The sequence below is a fragment of the Pteropus alecto genome, unplaced genomic scaffold (assembly GCF_000325575.1).
Source record: "Pteropus alecto unplaced genomic scaffold, ASM32557v1 scaffold76, whole genome shotgun sequence".
NCBI classification, from domain to species: domain Eukaryota; kingdom Metazoa; phylum Chordata; class Mammalia; order Chiroptera; family Pteropodidae; genus Pteropus; species Pteropus alecto.
The window spans coordinates 29,337,187-29,345,274 of NW_006443138.1; the positions used below are offsets into that span (position 1 = coordinate 29,337,187).

Sequence of the window (8,088 nt, forward strand, 5' to 3'; positions counted from 1 at the left end):
GAACTGTGTTAGTGCCAGTCTGAATAATTCCTTTTTAAGTGAAATGTGAGGAAGGAGGTTGGAAAAATAAAACTATTCGCAAAGCAGCAAAATAGCAACTTTAAACGAATATTTTTAAATTTATAGTTTGTTCCATAATTTTTTCTTTTGTGAAAAATCTGGAATATTTATTTATAGTGAGGACATTTTTGTTTTTGAAAGAAATTCAGTGTGTTTTAAAAATAATTTCATTATACCATAAATTCATTTTCATTTATTATAGTAAAATTAGAAAATAGATTAGCAAAAACTTGAAACTCGAGGCATCATTATCTAGCAATAACTGTCAGTTTTCATTATATATATATGTTTCCAGTTATTTTTATTACGTATGCATTATTTTTATATTTTCCTTGAAAAAGATGAAACACTGTTCATCAGTATTGTTTAATACAACTTTCTGTAATGAGGTAAGTGTTCTATATCAACACTGTCCAAGATTGTAGCCATGAGTCACATGTGTGACCGAGGAAGTGAAATTTAAAATGTTCTTTATATGTAAGTAATTTAAAATTAAATTTAATTAATCACATTTAATTTTAAGTATCTACATGCAGCTAGTGGCTACTGTAGTGCAGCTATGCATAATGTAATGTTACCTGCTTTTCTTAATAATTTGTCTTGACTACCTTTTTTGTCAGTACATAGAGTTTTGTAATTTCAAATACATTTATAAAATTCCATTGCATTGATTTGAATATCTCTTACTGTTGAAAATTTAGACCACTATTAATTTTTCTGTATCATAAAACCGTGTTGCATTGAATATCCTTAATCATGTATCTATGTACATTATTTTTTTTGGATAAATTTGCTTAGTGTGTACATTTTTGAAACTTTGAATAATCTCATCTTCCAGAGTGATTGGACTAATTTATCCTTACAAAAGCATATACCATATTTTCTGGTTAATCTGTAACTGTGTATATATAATGCTCTTCAAATTACCAGATCATACTGTTTTAGAAAATTTTCTATCGACTGCTTTGTTATAGTCATATCTTGAGTTTCTTTCAGTTTAAAGACTTTATATTTTAATAAGATAACCATGTCCATAGAACATTGTTAGAGAAGTCATGATTATGTCAAACAACATGTAACATGAAAACTAAATCAGTCTCATGATGAGCTTTAAATGTTACATTTTTCTCTTCCGAATAATTCAACTTATGCCCATTTATTTTCGAGTTTTAGGGTTAATAAATAGTGAATAGTTACGGATTGTGAAAAGCCACAGTACTTTTCTGGAAGAGAACAATCAGAAATGTGGTGAATTTGAAAAAGTGGTAGGAAAAAACCCCATGAATTTAAGAATTGATTTTCAAATAACAAGCCCTGTAGATATCAAGTCCTACTTACATACATAATGTGGAAAGAAATGCAGGCCTTGTCAGTCATACCAATGAGCAGTTCCAGTTGCCATTAATAATATAGCATCTTATAGTAAACAGAGCAAATATCTATTGAGCCTCTACTACATATGTATTTGATCCTGGTTATATATTTTTCATGCCAGAATACATGGTCTGTGCTCTCTTAGAACTTAAAAATTTGGTGTGTGTGTGGGGGGGGAGGGTGAGGGGCGGAGATAGTAAATTGATAAGTATGAGATGAAATAAACAAATTGAGTGGAGTCTAGTTATGTTGGAGGAAGGGATTTCTATAAACAGGATAAACATCTCTGGGGAGATGTTCAAATCAAAGGAGATTTGAAGAAAGAGAAAGAGACAGTTGTGTTGATCATTTGGGTAAAGTCATTTCATCAAGGAGGGTTAATAGTTTCCAAGGCTTGATGGGAGGGAGTTTTGAGGGAACAGCAAGGAGACTAGGGGGCAAAAGTTTATTGTTTAAGGGGAAGGCTGGCATGGGATAAAAGGTTGAAGAGGTAGCCAGGACCAGATTCATTCATTTTGTTCATCAGATTTACTGGGCACTAACCATGTGCAAAGCACTAGGGAAATAGCAGGGAATAAAACAAACTCCATGCCCTCTAGGAGACAAAGGGCTTGCCTTCATGATTCTTGCAGATAATGCAAGAATTTTATTCAAAGTACAAGAGAAAACCTTATTCCAAAGTTTAATCAAGGGAGTGATAAGATCTGCTTTAGCTTTTAAAATTTACTCTGGTTGTGTAAGAATAAATGGGAAGGGGATAGTCAGGAATGAACAAGGAAGTTTTAGTAAAGAACTTAACTAGGTTAGATGAATGGTGATTTGAAATGACTACTCTATATTATATCACTAGCGTATCATGAAAGGCAAAAAGATTCGTGAGTTGGAAATGTCAGGTTAGCATAGGTTTTATTATTAGATTATTGTCCATCTTGCCAAAAATCTGAGACTTACAATTTTTCCCACTTAACAATATGAAATCGAATTAAGTCTTACCCTTGATGACATTTGACAGTATCAGCAAGGCAGCAGTCCTGCTAGATTTGTTTGCCTGTGCATTCACAAACATAGCTGTTCATTTTATCACTCACTATAGTTGAGGGTGTGAGTGTTGTTGGTATTTATTATTAACTTTAATTGTTGTTCAGTATGTCTTCAGTAATATTACACTGTGAATCAACATTTAAACAAAACAGTTTTAAATGGTACATGATTAAACTATGGTTAAATAAAAAAGAACTTGCAATCAATATAAAGTAAAAATTCTGAATAATAAAGCTTTGTGTCATGATTTCTTTGGAGGCATTTCCCCTTTTCTTTCCAGCCCATAAATCAATGGTATGTCTTAAAGTCAGTGGCATCCTAGATTTGATAAAATACAGTAACATTAAAATGCATATCCAGCAACATTTGTGATTAGTCTGTCATTTTATGAACACAATTTTGAACACAATATGAACACATTCATATCCAGCAACATTTGTGATTAGTCTGTCATTTTATGAACACAATTTTGTAGATAAAAGGCAAATAATTAACCTAAATAAAAGCCAAAAAAATTAAATTAAGCATGTTATTATATTTTTACCAGAATTACGTTATGTGACTATTGTTAGACTTTACTGGTGTAGTGCCTTTCATTTGATTGATAGGAGAGTGAAGACATCTATTGGACAAATATTGAACTACAGGCAAGACTTGTTTTGGTTAGTGCTTGGGGCTTGCACATATGGAGTTTTAACAAACTTTACAGGTGATTCTGATGTACACCAAAGTTCGAAACCCAAATTTTGGTTCTTAATCTGTTGGCAGAACATTACCCAAGTTGGCTATGGCCAAATAAATAATATGTTTCAGACCTAGGATGTACTCTTGTTTTTTAAAATATAGATGCTATTGTGATGAATAAAATACAAATTTGTTTTAAAATATTGTTACATTTCTAGTTTTTGTCTATAATATTTCAGACAACAAACCTTATTAGTATAACTGCTAGCATGTTGGGTTTGCAGGAATGTTTGTGGTTAAAAGTCCTAATATTTGACTAGATTCTAGGTTAGGAATACTGAATTTGCCTAACATGTCTGAAGAATGCCTGTTTATATCACTGGCAGTTGTAAGGTATAAGCAGAGGAGTTTGGAGAGAAAAAAAAGAAATAGAGATATATAGGGGAAAAACAGAAATAACAGACAAATAATAGGAAGAATTAAAAAAGAAACAGGAGTCCCTAGTTAGTTTGCTCTTCTGTAGCGATTTTGGAAAATGAGTATCTTATTAACTTAGGTTATTTCTCCTCTTCTTATTTTTGTCATTTGTGGCTCATTTCCATTTTGACAGAAGATACTTTTTCTTAGAATAATGCCATTACTAGAGATGGTGAAAGGTTAAAGTACAATGCTGTCTGACATTGGCTGTGTTAGGATACAGGAAAAGTAGTGAAGATTTTTTTCTGTTTACTCTTCCCTTCTTCATTTCTGTCTCCTTTTTGTTGTGAGTACAGTAATCATAGAACTTGTGTGGAGAATTGAATCTATGAAAGGACTTCACAAGCAATCTGGAGCTTGTACCCTTGAACCAAGGGTTTTGGAAGCTAATACCTGAAACTTGAAGAAAAGCAATTTCAGACGTAGTAGTACTTTTCAGTCACAAATACTCGTTTTGCTTACTTGTGTAAGTAAAAGTTGACTTTTAAAAAGAAACTGCTAAAGAAAGAGAAATAGGAAATTTTGTTCCTAGTTTGTGTGTTTCTAACTCTAGATTAATGATTATTCTTTAGTAAATTAATGAGAAGAAATGAACACATTTTCTACTGTCTACTTCAATTGACAGTGTAATAAGAGCCAGATGATTTTACCTGTACTTTAAATTTTTTGAGTGAAAATTTTTAGGCTAAAAGGAGTGAAATAAAGTGAGCAAATAGTATGTTCTACTTATATTTGTTTAAATAGTACATTCATTTCTATCTCCAGAGTCTGTTCACTTTATTAACAGTGCATGAGCCAGAGGCTTGATGTTCTTACTACTCATGGGGAAAGGGGAGTTTTATTAGCTCACTGACTGCAAGATGTGTTCATAATGAACTTTACTTAATATGCAGACTTCTGAATGGAAATTTGCTGTGAGTGATAGGTTTAAAATGTCTTAATAGGAAAGCTTTATGCTTGTGAATGGTTCAAAATGCATCCTAGTTCCTTAGCATAGGATTTATTAATTTTTTTTAATTCAAATAGATTTCTGTTTTTTGTTTTGCTTACATGCTTGCTGGGGTTTAAAATGAAATTATAATAGTTTTACCTTACAGCATTTAGAAATTTACCTAATTTAGAATTGGGTAATAAGAAAGAGGTCAGATAAAATTAGTTCAGTGTCTGAATTTTGAAGTATTTCAAAGAATTTGCAGTTTTAATATTTTCAAGTAGATACAGGAATACCAAATGAAAAATGCAAAGTATAGGTACAGGAATTTTATCAATAAAGATTTTTATTTACAATTAGCAGGATTCATTTTATTTTTGTGTGTATATTTTAAAGTTTTATACTCATTTATTGAACAAATATTAAATATCTACTCTGTGCCAATTGATCACCTTGTTTACAGTGTGGAGAATTGATTAAATGTGGACAGACTGGAGGCTGGGAGGAAGCTGATGAGTTTGTTATTTTAATGCAGGTGAGAGATTATTATGGCCTGAACATTTTTAATGTGTTCAGATTTTGTCCTGGATTAAATAAAGTGTTCTGGATTTTACAGAACACTTCTGGATTTGTCTTCCTTAATGAAGTGTTTTGTCTTACAACAGTTAATTTAATTGTGGATTAACTTGATTATTATAAGACTTGCTTTTATACTCCGTTGGGGCTGGTCTAGACAGCCTTCCACCTAAGACTAGATTAGCTCTACTTCTAAGACTTGACCTTTCTGAGGTGTCTACTAAGTACCTCTGATCTTTCCTTGTTGGCTCTTTGGAACCTGAAATTTTCCCTGCCCCATGTGAGTTCAGGTAGTTGTTCAACTCAGCTCTGTGGTAGTCGTTCTGTCACCAGTAGTTGCTCTTTGTCTGACACATTGGGGAGTCTTGCTCTGTGCATGCTTATTTGGTATTAATTAGGCCAAAGACTGAAGGGGACACTGCTTCTTCTCTGGCTAGCTTCCTTTTCTGTGTTATTCTCCACACATTTCCACTATCTTTGGGAGTCTTACACGTTGATCTGAGCTCTGCAAGATTGCCGTTTTCTGTTTAGGGTTCCTCTCCTTACATCCCATGCTAGATAGCAAGTCTGGACCATCACCTTGTTTGTTTCTCTTCTCTTAGGGTCATAGTCCTGCGCTGCTTATTTTTCAGTGTCTGAAAACAGTTATTTCATGCATTTTGTCTAATTTTAAAATAGTTTAGGACAGGAGGGCCAGTCATCTCTCTGTTATGGTCAGATCCTGTTGATTTTATAGAGAATGAGAAGTACATGGGAAACTCATTGAAGCATTTAAAGCAGGCTAGTGTCATGATTTATTGATGCTTTATCAAGATTAACCTGGTGCTCTCTTGAAAATGAACAGAGGAATTGGAGTAAAACTAGATAGAGGCTATTGTAGCTATCTAGGGTTAAACTAAACTGGAAATGGAATGAGATGGGTAAATTCGAGATATATTTTTAAGATAGAACAATTAGGACCTGCTGTTGGAGTACTTGTGGGAAGAATGAATGGAGATATTCTGGTGTTTGGCTTAAGCCACTGGGAGGGGAGTGCCATATTTAATAGGTGAGAAGACTCATCAGATTAAGGAGGAGAAAATCAAGAGTTTTGTTTTGGATAGAATAAGTTCGAGTTACTTATTAGACATTTAATGAGAAATGAGCAGCTGGATATATGAGTCTTGAAATCAGAGCAGAGGGTAGGCCTAGAAATTTACTAGCATCTCAATTGAATTTTAAGCAATGCAATAGATTAAAGAGTTTGGATGAAAAAGAGAAAAGTGTTCAGGACTTTTATTATTCCCTGGCCATATAGTATTTGGGGGTCTAATTTGGAAGAAAGAACCTGCAAAACACACACACACACACACACACACACACACACACACACACACAGCAACTGGAAAGAAAGAAAAAGAAGAGAGTGTGGTGTTATAATAGGCCAGAGAAAACATGCATATAGAAGGGAGTGGGCTGCTTCTTTGAATGCTTCTGACAGTTCTGGGAAGATGAGGACAGAAATGCGCCCATTAGATTTGGCAACTGGGAATTCATTGGTGATCTTGATGAGTTGTTTGAGTGGATAGGTAGCAAACAAAAGAAAAAAAGCCAGATTAGGTTGCTTTCATTAGACTTGTATGTCTGAAATATTTTGCAATGAAATAAAATAAAAAAGTGAATGGAGAATGAAAAAGGAGATAGATAGCTGATATAGACCAGCAGTTTTTAGGCTGGGATATTTGTATGTTTTGGAGTTCAAAAGACTTTCCTAGGGTGTGTGAGCAGTATGCAGGGCAATTCCAGATTCTGAACTACCATTTGTCCTCACAGCTTGCATTTTAGTTGGCTGAGAAAGTATATGTGAGTTCTTTCTCCTCACCTTTTACAATTGAATTTTGCCTGCTCCAACTGCTACTCACTATTCAGCTCTCTAGTATTCTTTAGGAAACTTCCAGGATCTCTAGAATTGATCAAGATCCCTCAAATTTTTCTCTTGTGGTACTGTGGACATTTTTCTTCATAAAAATGTTCACATATGAATTATGTAGTTAGAAAAATTATTTATTTGACAAATATTTGAGTATACCATGTGTACTAGGTATTATTCTGGGTGCTTGGTATATATCAGGGAATGAAAAAGAGAAGAGTTTTGAGATAGTTGTTATGTTTATCATAATAAGTAATATACTATTAGAAAGTGATAAATACTAAGAAAAAATGGAGCTTTGTTATGAAGATTGGAAGTGTGTGTCAGAGGTGAATTGCAATTTTAAATAGAATAATAAGAATGGGCCTTTGAGGTACTTTGGCTTTTGAACAGACTTGAATATAGAATAGTTAAGGGAAGAAGAGAGTCAAATAGAGCAAACAATGAGTGCAAAGGCCTTACCTCAGGAGCAGGACTGATGTACTGAGGGAACGCAAAGAGACTAGTGTGGCTGGGGAGGGAGGAAATAGTAAGAAGTGAAGCCAGACAGGTAACGGGGCCAGATCACACGAAGCCTTCCAGGACAGCAAAAGACAGCAACTTTTACTGTGAGTGAAATGAGGAGCTGTTGAAGGCTTCAAGCATATTTTGATTTTTGTTTTAAAAAGAACATTCTAGCTGCAGTATTGTGATTAGGGAAGTCAATGTTGGAGACTATTACTATAATCCAGGCAAGAGATAATGGTGGCTCAGATCATGGTGGCGGTAGAGGTAATAAGATGCAGTCAGTTTCTGGAGACATTTTGAAAATAGAAACAACAGGATTTTCTGATGGCTTAGATGTAAATATATGAAAAAGACTCCCAAATTGTTGGCCTAAACAGCTAGGTGGATACGTACTATTAATCGCGATGGGGTAGATGAAGAAAGTTTAAAAGGGGAGAATTAGGAGTTTGGTTTTGGATATGTTAACAGTGTGATATCTATTAGATATACACATGAATGTGCTGAGAAGGCAGTGGTATATTCAAGTGTG

The 8,088-nt window shown here is 33.9% G+C and overlaps 1 protein-coding gene across 1 annotated transcript in view; it reads left to right on the top strand.

Annotated features, from left to right (window-relative positions):
- Nucleotides 1–8,088, top strand: part of ERC1 (ELKS/RAB6-interacting/CAST family member 1) — a 480,046-nt gene that overhangs the window by 96,069 nt on the left and 375,889 nt on the right. The window lies entirely within an intron of this gene.